At 51.6% G+C, this 14,231-nt stretch overlaps 1 protein-coding gene across 2 annotated transcripts in view; it reads left to right on the top strand.

The window, feature by feature from the left end:
• The window catches only part of ABCC4 (ATP binding cassette subfamily C member 4), a 234,138-nt gene that overhangs the window by 57,440 nt on the left and 162,467 nt on the right, over positions 1-14,231 (top strand). The gene's annotated exons all lie outside the window — the stretch shown is intronic.

Genomic DNA, 14,231 nt, shown 5'->3' with positions numbered 1-14,231 from the left:
TATGGTTGTTTTTAGTAGTATTAAAGAAAAATTGGGTGTTGGGGATAAAACTTTAAATTACATATATATATATTACTAATTTTGGAGAGAAAGAATGGTTTCATCTATTTTATGTCACTTTTCAGTTAACTTATTGGTATGTACAGTACTTTTTACCCCTTTAGTGTGCATGGTAGCAATTTTAGTGATAAGACCCAATTGTGTTCAGTTTTTTTATATTGAGAAATGCCATGAAAATATCCCGTTATTTACCTTGGTCTTAACTTTTATAAAAGGAGTGAATATTTCAGGTATCTTTACAAAGGACTTGCCACAGATACACCAGTTTCAGGAGCTGAAGAGCTTTGTATAAACTTGATCCTGGATATTTCTTTGCCCAGGGCTGTCGGCTTTAAAAAACATCCCCTCCCCCCCAAATTAACAGTATTGTATATTTGAAATTTGCTAAGAGAGTCCATCTTAACTGTACTCACAGCCCCACTATAGATAACTATGTAAGGTGACAGATATGCTAATTAGTTTGACTATAGTAATCATTTCCCAATGTATATGTATCTCAGAACATCATGTTGTATACCTTGAATATATACAATGTTTGTTGAAAAAATAAAATCTTCATTGAAAGATAAAACTGGGCCAAAACCGGTTTGGCTCAGTGGATAAAGCGTTGGCCTGCGGACAGAAAGGTCCCAGGTTCGATTTCGGTCAAGGGCATGTACCTTGGTTGCGGGCATATCCCCTGTGGGGGGTGTGCAGGAGGCAGCTGATTGATGTTTCTCTCTCATTGATGTTTCTAGCTTTCTATCCCTCTCCCTTCCTCTCTGTAAAAAAATCAATGAAATATATTAAAAAAAAAAAAGAAAGATAAAACTGGGCAATATAAGTATTGCTTCTTTTACCTAGTTGCTACTTATCTTGAGCTTCTGTATCTTGTGAACACTTTTCTTGCAAAATGCAAGATGTCTTCTCCACATCTCCCTTTGGGCTGCATCTTATTCATCTTGGAATTGAGTGAATCCTGGAGGCCTGGCATCTCATTGTCTGTGTAGGCTACAACGGGTAAGTCTGGTTTCCTCTTCTGTGACATGGATTGTTGTTGTTGTTTTTTTAATCCTCACCCGAGGATATTTTTCCATTGATTTTTGGGGAGAGTGGAAGAGAGAGGGAAAGACAGAGAGAAACATCAATATGAGAGAAACACATTGTTTGGTTGCCTCCTGCACGCACCCCAACCAGGGCCCAGCTGGGGAGGAGCCTGCAACCAAGGTACATACCCTTGACCGGAATCGAACCCAGGACCCTTTGGTTCTGCAGGCTGACACTTTATCCAATGAGCCAAACCAGCTAGGGCAGTGGTTGGCAAACTCATTTGTCAACAGAGCCAAATACCAACAGTACAATGATTGAAATTTCTTTTGAGAGCCAAATTTTTTAAACTTAAACTTCTTCTAACGCCACTTCTTCAAAATAGACTCGCCCAGGCCGTGGTATTTTGTGGAAGAGCCACACTCAAGGGGCCAAAGAGCCGCATGTGGCTCGCGAGCTGCAGTTTGCCGACCATGGAGCTAGGGCATAGAAATGGTTGCAATGCTGGTACACTCAACTTGGGGTCTTCATTGTCATGTCGTCGTCGTTGTCGTCGTCATCATCATCATCATCATCATCATCATCATCATCATCATCATCTTTGTTATTCTGTTGCACTCCTTTCTGCCATTCAGCAGGAGACTCAGGTTTATTTTTAAGTTAGCTACATTTTGCATTTCCAGGCCATGTTTAGCCTCCATAAATACACAAGAAATTTCACTAGCACTCTGCTCTGAAATCTGTAAACACTGAAGTCAGGTTTGAAGTGACAGTTCAAACAAAGCTCTTTGCAGCCCAGGTGAGTTGCTGTCCACCTGTTTTTCTTGCTCTTCTCACTAACGCTTTGGAACTTTGCCCTTGGGAAATGCGATCTGACTTAATTAGCGCATGCAAACATCTCCCATGGGTATTAATTTGCCAACTTGATTAGCCTTGAAGAATTGACCCTTTACAAAGTCAAGCATTGCTTTGGGTTAAACCATAGACTAAACCTGAAATTCCAGAAACTGAAATTTCAGAAACGTGGGAAAGACAGATTTCCTCAGGCACTGCCTTGCAGCTAGAATCCTGCTGAGGTGAAGAAATGATACTTTATCACAGGTGGGCTGATTGCTTAGGGCAAAAGCTGACACTGCAGTGCAGCTCTGAACTCTGAGCATTTGCAGTTTCTGCTCAGACCCAACCTCCTAATCTCCCACCTGGGAGAAGATCTGGTTGGTTGTTATAAATGGAATGGCTGTTCAGCTCATTTTGAATATTGAATGACTTTTTGGGATGTATCACATATAAAATGACTTGTCATTTGTTTACCTTTGCACAGCTTTGGTAAAATTACTTTTGGCTTTTGATCATTGATTTTATTGTGGTAAAATATGCATAATGTAAAATTGACTGTTTCTGACTCTTTTTTAAAGTGGCATTGATGACATTCATGTTTATGTGCAGCCATTCCCACTATTCTTCTCTAGGACTTTTTTATCTTCCCAAACTGAAACTCTTGACCCATTAAACACTAGCTCCCCCATCCCTTCTCTCCACAGGCAGCAGCATTCTACTTCCTATCTGTATGAAGTTGCCTCTTCCAGGTACCTAATACAGGCGGAATCATACATTGTCATGTTGTATCTGGCTCATGTCATGTAGCCCAATGTCTTCAAGGTTCATCCATGTTGTAGAATGTGTCAGAATTTAACTCCTTTTTAAGGCTGAGTAGCAGTCCATTGTAGGTACATACCACATATTGGCATGTTTTTTGTTTTTTTTAATTTTAATTTAAATTTTTTATTGTTGAAAGTATTACATATGTCTCCTTGTTCTCCCATTGACCTCTCCCTGACTGCTCCCTCCCCCCAGCACAGGCCCTCACCTTCCTACTGTCTGTGTCCATTGGTTATGCTTATAATGCATGCATACAAGACCTTTGGTTGATCTCTTTCCTCCCTCCCCCCTTCCCCACATAAAGCGATGAACAGAAATACGTAGATCCACACGTTGTTTATCCATTCATCTGTCGTGGACACTTGGGTTGTTGCCACCTTTTGGCTATTGTGAGTAATGCTGCTGCGAACATGGTTCTATGCATCCCTTTTCAAGTCTGTCCTTCCAGTTCTTCTGGGTATACACCCAGACGTGGAATTGTTGGACTATATGGTATTATTATGTTGAATTTTTTGAGGAACGGCCATACTGTCCTCCATAGTGGCTGTATCATTTTACGTTGACACTCGATCGTTGATTTTTCTGTGTAAGTTGAGGACTAAAGGAAGTTTTGATGAAGCATGACATTTTGTTGGGGTCAGTGGTTCCAGTTGGTCTGTTGAACAGCTCATTGTGGTCTGTTCAGGTTCCTCAAATCTTTAGGGCATTTTCCAGGACATTTTACCAAATAAAGGGATGGTGCGACACAGGCTATTTTTTTTTTTTTTTTCTGTATAAAACAGATTGGCATTAAGAACACAAGTCCCTCACACAATAGTGTTTTGAACATTGTACCTGATCATTTTAAAAAGTTACCGCCCGCCACAGGGCATATTGCCAGCATGGGTTGCTGTCACCTATGCAGTGAGAGCAGTGGCTTACTTCCTGTCTTTGGTTTTGGCTGGACACAGAAGAAGGAAGACACGTCCAGCTTCAAGTCTCAACAGGCTGCTTCCCCGGCTTAGAGCACAGGAGGTGGGGCCAGGCTGGGGGAAGACAGTAGCTCAGGCACGCTGAGCCTGGATTGGAGACAGCTGACCATCTCCATCCCTGCCACTAGTGGGAATATATCCTCCGTCTGCCAGCCCTGACCTTGGCCTTGGGCCTGGGTGGAAGTGAGCCTGAATGTTACAGGTCTTTAGCTCTGGGGCAGGCAGGAGGACAGTCTCAAGAATCAGGATGGTCTTGTGGTCTTTCACAGAGATTTGTTCGCATTATAAAACGTATACGGTACAGAGATTTTCTTTAAGTCCTTTAGCCTAGTTGGCTCTTAGGTTTCCTGACTTTGTGTGCAGGTTGAAGAACTGTAGCAGTTCCCACAGTGGATCCTGAATGCCAGGTAACGCAGAGCCGTCGGGCGCTGAGCTCACCGACACTGCTCTCTGCCACTTGCTTCGTGGTGCAGATTTCCTTGCAGAATTGAATCAGTTTGGCCAAACTTCTTATTCTGCCTAAAATCTGGTCGCGACTCTTCATTTGCTAAGAGTTACATAAAGTATAGTTTGTGGGAGAGTATTTGTCTTTATTTTCGACTTCTAAGGTGAGCCGATTCCCTGCGGACTTCCTAGTTTCCCTTTATTCTTTGTGGTAGATCTGCCTTGACAAGAATTTGTGTACAGTCGATCTTGGCTTATGCCCAGCTGGGGTTGAACAAGGTGACGCTCTGTCTTCTGGTTGCAGCTCTCGTACTGAACACGGGTGTCCTTTTCATGGTTGACTTAGTGCCTGTTTTCTGCATCTTTGGGGGGTGATTTTGCTGTTTAATACGGTCCCATGCAGAGTGCTCCTGTGCTGTCTGGTACTCCTGAGCACAAGAAGACTGTGATGTGCCTTATGGAGAAAATACCTGTGTCCGATAAGCGTGTTTCAGGTGTGAGTTATCCTGCATTTGGCCACAAGTCCAGTGTTAATGAATCAACAATAGATGTTAAATAAGTTGTCTTTAAACAGAAACAAGGTTATGTATGTATTGATCAGTTGATGAAAATGCTGTTACCAAAGGCTGGCAGAAACCTAACCCTGTATTTCCCCTAGGAGCAATTAATAATCACTCATCGTGTTCACAGTGACGTATAGAACATAACTATCATGAATAATGAGAATTGACTACTGATATTTATTTACCCAATACATCTCAAAGGGGGGGGGGTGACTTCTATAGATCAATGCTCTATTTAGAGAAATATTTTTACTCACCTTAGGTAAGTGTATTTTTAATTTGTTAAGTGATGTACAGATGGTACCCAATTTATGATGGTTTGATTTTATGATTTTTCAGCTTTATGATGGTGTGAGAGCTGTATGAATTAAGCAGAAAGCATATATCGAGTTTTGAATTTTAATCTTTTCCTGGGCTAAGTGATAGGCGGTATGATACTCTGTGATGCAGGGCAGTGGCAGTGAGCACAGCTCCCAGTCAGCCCAGCCACCCGATCACAAGAGTGAGCAACCAGTACTCTACCCTGCACTGTGTTACCAGTGTTTTTTGGTCATTGTGTTTTGTGTTTTCTCATTCTGTCATGTCTACTAAATGGCCATCTCTGTCTCCTGCTTCTGGTGAGAGCCTCAAGATAATCATCCATGTGTAGGCTAATGTAAATGTCCTGAGCAAGTTTAAGGTAGGCTAGGCTAAGCTGTGATGTACCATAGGTTAGGTACATTGCCAAAGTGCATCTTTTGACTTACAATATTTTTACGTTACCGTGTATTTATTAGGACATAACCAACGTCATGGTAAGTTGAGGGGCATCTGCAACTCTCATTATAGAATTCTGTAGTGTGAGGCAAACGCATGCTCCTTGTGCCCACACCAATTCGATTTCGTATTTTCAGGTACTCTTCATCGTTCTGCGTGAAGGACTTCCCCTTTCCTTTCGTCCTTTCTTTTAAGACCTGTCTTCCCTTGACCATTTTACTTTTCCTTTCCAGACATTTCTCTCGCTCAGTTCTATTTTAAGCCCAGTGTCAAGCTATCAGGGGTCCTTTATCATAGACTGAGGAGGAAGTAGAAGGAACCCTTCCAGGATGCAGAGAGAGGCTAAGCTTGCTCACTTCTGAGCAACGTCTGCCGCCTTCTGCAATAAATGGAGCCTGAGTTTAAAAAGTCTCTCAAGGCCCTAGCCGGTTTTGCTCAGTGGTTAGAGTTGTCGGTCTGCAGATTGTCGGGTCCCAGGTTCAATTGCAAACTCAATTCCCTGCCCTGGTCAGGCGTGAGGGAGGCAACCAATCAATGTGTTCCTCTCACATTGATGTTTCTCTCTCTCTGTCTCTGCCCCACTAAGGGTTTTAAGGGAGATTTTAGGGGAGGACCCAGGGGAAGATGTCAGTAGAATATTCAGCAGTTTTCCAGGTGTGTTCTTTCAGGGTGTGGTCTCCACTGATTGATTGGCTGGCACCAGGGCAGGGGGTTTTTAAGTCAATGCATCTGGTCCTTAGGTGGCTGTGGCTAGTTTTGCTGCTTTTCTGGGCTTAGAGCTGAAATACAACGGATGCCTAGATGTTATCTCTAGGGAAGAAAGGTCAGTTGGTCCAAACCGCATGACCAGTGATATGCTAAGGTAGGAAAGGTCACGCTGGGGGCGATGCCCCACCCTGTGATGGTCCTTTGCTGGCACCAAGGTCTTTCCTCCCTGGTGACCTTCTGTACCTGGCCCATCGTCCTTGCTCTGCTCATCCTACATTATAATAGAGAAACATGCAAATTGACCGCACCTCCGCTATGCCCATGATTGGGCCTGCCAGAGGCTGGGGGCGGGACTCCGGGTGGCCTATCTGGCCGTTGAGAAAACCAAGATGGCGGCGCCAAATCCTCTTAGTTCCGGGGGTCCTGGTGAGTGATGGCAACCCTAGAGGGGCGTGGTATGCACAGCCAGCAGCCTCCCGGGGGTCCGGGCTGGATCGCGACCCCGGGGGCATGGCCGGGCACGGCCAGCAGCCTCCCGGGGGTCCCAGGTTCCATCGCGACCCGGGAGGGCGTGGCCGGGCACGGCCAGCAGCCACCCGGGGGTCCCGGGGCCCATCGCGACCGGGGGGGCGTGGCCGGGCACGGCCAGCAGCCTCCCAGGGATCCCGGGAACCATCGCGACCCGGGGGGGCGTGGCCGGGCACGGCCAGCAGCCTCCGGTCCCGGGACCCATCACGACCCGGGGGGGCGTGGCCGGGCACGGCCAGCAGCCTCCGCGGGGTCCCGGGCCCCATCGCGACCCGGGGGGGCGTGGCCGGGCACGGCCAGCAGCCTCCCGGGGGTCCCGGGACCCATCGCGACCCGGGGGGGCGTGGCCGGGCACGGCCAGCAGCCTCCGCGGGGTCCTGGGACCCATCGCGATGGGGGGGGGGCGTGGCCGGGCACGGCCAGCAGCCTCCGCGGGGTCCCAGGACCCATCGCGACCCGGGGGGGCGTGGCCGGGCACGGCCAGCAGCCTCTGCGGGGTCCCGGGACCCCCGGGGGGGGTGTGGCCGGGCACGGCCAGCAGCCTCCCGGGGGTCCCGGGACCCATCGCGACCCGGGGGGGCGTGGCCGGGCACGGCCAGCAGCCTCCCGGGGGTCCTGGGAACCATCGCGACCCGGGGGGGCGTGGCCGGGCACGGCCAGCAGCCTCCGCGGGGTCCTGGGACCCATCGCGACCCGGGGGGGCGTGGCCGGGCACGGCCAGCAGCCTCCGGGTCCCGGGACCCATCACGACCCGGGGGGGCGTGGCCGGGCACGGCCAGCAGCCTCCGCGGGGTCCCGGGACCCATCGCGACCCGGGGGGGCGTGGCCGGGCACGGCCAGCAGCCTCCGGGTCCCGGGACCCATCACGACCCGGGGGGGTGTGGCCGGGCACAGCCAGCAGCCTCCCGGGGGTCCCGGGACACATCGCGACCCGGGGGGGCGTGGCCGGGCCCGGCCAGCAGCCTCCGTGGGGTCCTGGGACCCATCGCGACCCGGGGGGGCGTGGCCGGGCCCGGCCAGCAGCCTCCGTGGGGTCCCGGGACCCATCGCGACCCGGGGGGGGCGTGGCCGGGCACAGCCAGCAGCCTCCGTCGGGTCGTGGGACCCATCGCGACCCGGAGGGGCGTGGCCGGGCACGGCCAGCAGCCTCCCGGGAGTCCCGGGACCCATCGCGACCCGGGGGGGCGTGGCCGGGCACGGCCAGCAGCCTCTGCGGGGTCCCGGGACCCCCGGGGGGGGTGTGGCCGGGCACGGCCAGCAGCCTCTGCGGGGTCCCGGGACCCCCGGGGGGGGGTGTGGCCGGGCACGGCCAGCAGCCTCCCGGGGGTCCCAGGTTCAATCGCGACGGGGGGGGTGTGGCCGGGCCCGGCCAGCAGCCTCCGTGGGGTCCCGGGACCCATCGCGACCCGGGGGGGCGTGGCCGGGCACAGCCAGCAGCCTCCGTCGGGTCGTGGGACCCATCGCGACCCGGAGGGGCGTGGCCGGGCACGGCCAGCAGCCTCCGTGGGGTCCCGGGACCCATCGCGACCCGGGGGGGGCGTGGCCGGGCACGGCCAACAGCCTCTGCGGGGTCCCGGGACCCCCGGGGGGGGGTGTGGCCGGGCACGGCCAGCAGCCTCTGCGGGGTCCCGGGACCCCCGGGGGGGTGTGGCCGGGAACAGCCAGCAGCCTCCCGGGGGTCCCGGGAACCATCGCGACCCGGGGGGGCGTGGCCGGGTCCGGCCAGCAGCCTTCGTGGGGTCCTGGGACCCATTGCGACCCGGGGGGGCGTGGCCGGGCACAGCCAGCAGCCTCCGTCGGGTCGTGGGACCCATCGCGACCCTGGGGGGCGTGGCCGGGCACGGCCAGCAGCCTCCTGGTGGTCCCGGGACCCATCACGACGGGGGGGGGGCTTGGCCGGGTACGGCCAGCAGCCTCCGGGTGGTCCCGGGACCCATCACGACCCGGGGGGGCGTGGCCGGGCACCCCAGTAGCCTCCCGGGGGTCCCGGGACCCATCGCGACCCGGGGGGCGTGGCCGTGCCCAGCTTGCCGCTCCCGGGGTGAGGTCCCCGGGCGATCGCCACCCTCGCCTAAATGGCTGGTGCTGAGAGGGATCAATGGGGCCAGTGGAAGGAGCAGGTGGTAGTTGACCACCGAGGCCATCTGCAGCAGCCGGATGCAGAGCTGGGGTCCACGTTCTCCAGGTTGGCCTCCGTGGGGCCCGTGCCGCACCCATAGTAGCCGAGTGGGCATGCTGGCATAGTAGCCCCAGTATGAGGCCAGCTTCCCAAGCCAGGCTGCGGAGGGAGGGAGGGCCTCTGGGCTGGGAGCACTCCCCCACCCCAGTGGACAGGGCACAGAGAGCAAGCAGCAGAGAGCTACTAGAGGTGGTGGGTGTGGTGGCCTGGCTTCCAAGAGGCTGGCTTCAGCTGCTGTGGCCTGCGCCGAGGTGGCTGGTGGTGGGGGCAACTGCATGGGCGCATCCGAGGCTGGGGCACTGGGAGACGTGGGACTGCAGCCCAGAAAGCGAGGCTCCGGAGGACCTGGTCACCGACCCCGGGCATTAAAGCCGCCTCCTACAAGATGTATCCTAGCCTAGGTGTGTGGGAAGCAGATTCAGGAACCTCTCCCTTTGCAGCGCCAGAGCCCAGGCCTGCCAGCACCCCAGAGGAGACCCCCACCAGGATCGGGGGCGTGACCAGTCTCTAAACCAGGGTGGCCATTAGCCTAGGCCTGCCAGCACCCCAGAGAAGACCCCCACCAGGATCAGGGGCGTGACCGGCCTCCAAACCGCCAGTGACCCTAACCCAGGCCTGCCAGCCCCCCAGAGGAGATCCCCACCAGGATCGGGGGCGTGACCAGCCTCTAAACCTCCCGCAGCCCTAGCCCAGGCCTGCCAGCACCCCAGAGGAGACCCCTGCCAGGATTGGGGTCATGGCCAGCCTTCAAACTGTGGCGGCCCCTAGCCCAAGGAGGCCTCCTGGCCGAGGACGCCTGAGTCTGTTCTTGACCTAGGGCCGGACTCTCCCCACAAGGGACTCAGAAGCCACCAGAGTCTAACTGCCAGTCTCTGGGAGTGCATCCACTGTCCACCAAAAAGTAGGGCCATCAAACCATTCAGTCTCAGTGCAGGCACAGGTCTGTGGCTGACGGGGTGGAGGCCAGACCAAAACAAAACAGCAGAAACACCCTGCCCACCTGGGCGGGTACTGCTGTAGTCCACGTGGCCTGGGCAGTGTAGAAAGCGCTACCTTCTCCCAGGTCCTGTGCTGGCACCGCCACCTCGCTCACCCTCAAGCCCCCTGAGTCCTGACAGCAAAGTGTGTGGGGCATTCTGCAGGAGTTGTGCCGTTCTGGGTGCTTTTGCCCAAAGACACACTTTGGGATGAATTCAGAGCCACATCTCATTTCCCATGACACTGGAAGAACCATGTAAAAGGATTTTGACAAAAGCTTTCCACATCTCTGTTTATTCTTTTGAATCCATAAAACGACCTTAAAAAAAGCATCCGGGCCACCTAAGAAAGAATGCACTTTCTGGCCAGAGCACGCAGGATTCTTTTGCCCAACAGGTTAAAGGGAGCAGAGCTGGCACAGTGGGAATGGCCCTGGTGCCCTATGAGGAGACCGGGGGAATGGGGTTGCCGAAATTCCATAAGCCTCTTGCCACCTTCTCCTTTGCAAACCACACCATCCAGATCCACCAGGACTGGAGGCAACTGGGAATCACAGCCGTGATTTGGGACATGGTGAGCAAATCTTGAGGGGCCTCTGTAAACATCTGCAATTGATTATAAGACTGGTCTTTATTTAAAAAGAAATAAAAGAACAGCTTTGTTGAGAAATATCCATATACTGTACATGTCACCTAAAGTGTACAATGAACTGGTTTTTTAAAGTAAATTCAGAGTGGTACAACCATCACCATGCTCAATTTTTAAATATCTTCATGACCCATCCCCTCCAAAAAAAACTTCTACCCATTGGAATCACTTTCCTGATCATCTTCCCCAAAATAGATTGCACTTTAAAGGTGGGTAAAGGAAAGTTGAGGGAAGTTAAAACACTGCACAAAGGATATTGTAAGATGACAAAGCCCAAAGTGAAGCTCATGTGTTTTCTTTAAAAAATATATATTTTTAAAATGTCAGAAAGGGAGAGGGAGAGAGAGATAGAAACATCAATGATAAGAATCACTGATCAGCCGAAACCGGTTTGGCTCAGTGGATAGAGCGTCGGTCTGCGGACTGGAAGGTCCCAGGTTCGATTCCGGTTAAGGGCATGTACATTGGTTGCTGGCACATATCCTGGTGAGGGGTGTGCAGGAAGCAGCTGGTCGATGTTTCTCTCTCATCGATGTTTCTAGCTCTCTATCCCTCTCCCTTCCTCTCTGTGAAAAATCAATAAAATATATTAAAAAAAAAAAAAAAGAATCACTGATTAGCTGCCGCCCACAGGCCCCCTACTGGGAATTGAGCCCAAAACCCAGGCATGTGTGCCCCTGATCAGAATCAAACCTGGACTCTTCAGTCCACAGGCCGATGCTCTCTCCATTAAGCCAAACTGACCAGGGCCATGTGTTTTCTTCAAGTTCTGCGTGGTTGTAATGGTCCCCAAATCTATACTAATAAAAGGGTAATATGCTAATTAGAGTGGTTGTCTTCCGGACATCTTTCCAGACAAAGCCGCAGTGGCTACAAAGGCCAAGGCTCAGGCAGCCATAACCAGCTGCAGTGGCAGCAGCATTGGGGTTATGGGGGTGGTGCCTCCAGAGGGAGGCCAGACTGGGGGCCAAGGCACAGGCAGTTTGGGGTGATCAGGCTGATAGGGGAGGGCAAGGTAGGGGCAATCAGGCTGGCAGGAGATCAAGGTAGGGGCGAGCAGGCAGGCAGGCAGTGGGGTTAGGGACAATCACGCAGGCAGGCAGGTGAGTGGTTAGGAGCCAGCGGTTCCGGATTGTGAGAGGGATGTCCGACTGCTGGAAGTTGGACATCCCCTGAGGGGTCCCAGATTGCAGAGGGTGCAGATTGGGCTGAGGGGCACAACCCCCCCACCCCCACCCCCAGTGCACGAATTTCGTGCACCGGGCCTCTAGTAACTGCATAAGTTAAGGTAGGGAGAAGCTGTTTGGTTTAGCTTTCCTCAAAGAGGAAATAGCTGCTGCTGGAGAATTATGAGTGTCCATTGCATTCTGCCATCCGGTAACTGTGTCTTTAGGAGAAATTGCTAAATGATTTTCACAGCGATGGTACTATATTAGGTTCCTACCAATAACATATGAGTTCCAGTGGCTTTAGATCCTCACCAGGACTTGGTATTGTCAGTGTTTTTCATTTTAATGATTCATAAGGGCATAAAGTAGTATCTCATTATGGTTTTGATTTTTACTTCATTGATGACTAAAAGATGTGGGGTGGGGGTGGGATGGGACATAATCACCCCAGTGAGAGTCAGTCCCTTAGAGTGGTCTTTAATTCTGACATGGTCTTTCAGGGTGTCTTAACTTTACGCCAGGCTTGTTAGTGACGTATTAATAAGGTTTCTCCACTCTGGCTGTTCAAGAACTTCAGGGTCTCAACTCTGCGGAGCCTTCATGTCTGTGTTCTGCTTGCCACTCCGCAGCGCCAGCTGTCTGGTGAGTCTTGGGCAGTCTTGACCTGGGCCTTTTTAGTTCACTCCTCAGCTAAGGCCTTGTAGCAGGCACCCCCCCCCCCCGCCCCCCAAAGTTCGGAGACCCTTCCTTTTTGTAACCTCTACTGCTTGATGGCCTTGCCGAAGATGCCAGCTGCTTCAGCTGACCTCTGCCTCCCCCGCTCAGGGCTGCTGTGCTTTGTGGACTCCAGCCACGGTCACTGTTAGACAGTGGTCTCCTGGCAGAGAACTAGGGCAAAGGTGGTGGTCACCTCGTGAGTGTCCTTTCTCTCAAGGATCAGCCGTGCACTGAAGACAGAATTTTGTCCAATTATATAGTTGCTAATAACAGAGGCGGTGCGGGGGCCGGCCCCTCTATCAGTTACGCAGCCATTAATCACAGCAGCAGTGGCTTCACTGCTTTTATCTGCCGGATGTTTCTGGGCCCTGCAGTGGGGAGCGTGTGTACAGTACTGGGTGTGGTAGTATTAGCTGTAGGACATGCCTGTTCAACTTCCTTGCCAAACAAATCAGGAGCAGGGGCATATTCTAGGCTGAGATTCACCAGATATTTTGTCATGAGTCTTCTTTGTGCTTGTTAAAAACCCAGCATCTGCTCTGGCCAGTGTTTTCAGTGGTTAGCGCATGGGCCCTTGCACCAAAGGGTCTCGGGTTTAATTTCCAATCAAGGGCACATACCTGGGTTGCAGGTTCAATCCCCGGCCACCCCCGTAGGGGTACATGGGGGAGGCAACCAATCAATGTCTCCCTCCCTCCCTCCCTCCCTCCCTCCCTCTCTCTCTAAAAATCAATGGAAAAAATATCCTCAGGTGAGGGTTAACAACAACAAAAATACAACCCAGATCTGGGTCTTATCCCAGACCTGCTCCTCAGAATTTCTAAGGAAGAGGCCTGGAAATTTTATCTGTGCCTTGGGATTCTTATGATCAGGACACCTGAGGAAGCATACTCTAGAATCAGGAAGTGGGCAACAGACAAGTGCGAGGGCAGCCTGAGTATCTGTATTCCTTCTCCTGGGATTTATGCTGAAACATGGTTGATGTTTGTTTTTTAAATTCTAATTAGTTTAATTAAATAGTTTTTCCTTGTTTGTCTAAAAAAGTTTCATTTCTTTTTTATGCTCTTAAGATGTTTCTCTAAGTTTAGAATTTTTGGTTGGTAGTTACTTTCTTTTAGGCATTCAAAAGTAATCATTTTCTTTTTTAAATTAATGCATTTAAAATTTTTAATTGTGGTAAAATATACATGGCATATTTTTTACCACATTTTCCATTTCTGATGTATATTTTAGTGGCATTACGTGCATTCTCATCATTGTGTAGCCATCACCACCATCCATCTTCAGAACTCTCTCCAAAATTGAAACAGTGCCCATTAAACTGTAGTTTCCCATTCCCCCTGCCACCCTCCATTCTACTTCCTGTTTCTGAATTTGCCTATTCTAGGTTCCACATATAAGTGGAATCACCCAGAATTTGTCTTTGGGTGACTGGCGTATTTCACTCAGCTTAATGACCTCAAGGTTAATTTAATTTTTCGAATAGGTGTAGGCCATTGAAGAAGTCATCTTTCACCCTGACCCCCAACTGTGGTGATGAACTTTTAGTTAGTAATGGAGAAGAAGGAAGGCATTTTGAAGAGGACTCGACCCTCTCTGGCTCCCTGCTCTGAGCAAGCAGCTCTGCCTTGGTTATGTTTTCAAGTCCTCATCTACTCTCCCTGGGACCCCTAGTCGACAGTTTCTTTGTTCTTAACAGCTGTTGGGAACTAGCTGCTTTTGGGTCTGCTTCACTCCGTTGAGTAGGAGAATGTGGGATTTAGAAGACTGGGATTTGGTAAAGAATGTGACAGGTCACTTTATAGGAAGTAGTTTTCCTCATTGT

The sequence above is a fragment of the Eptesicus fuscus genome, chromosome 8, assembly GCF_027574615.1.
Source record: "Eptesicus fuscus isolate TK198812 chromosome 8, DD_ASM_mEF_20220401, whole genome shotgun sequence".
Classification (NCBI taxonomy): domain Eukaryota; kingdom Metazoa; phylum Chordata; class Mammalia; order Chiroptera; family Vespertilionidae; genus Eptesicus; species Eptesicus fuscus.
Note: the sequence above shows the minus strand (reverse complement) of the source record. Positions and strands in the feature narration are given on the sequence as shown.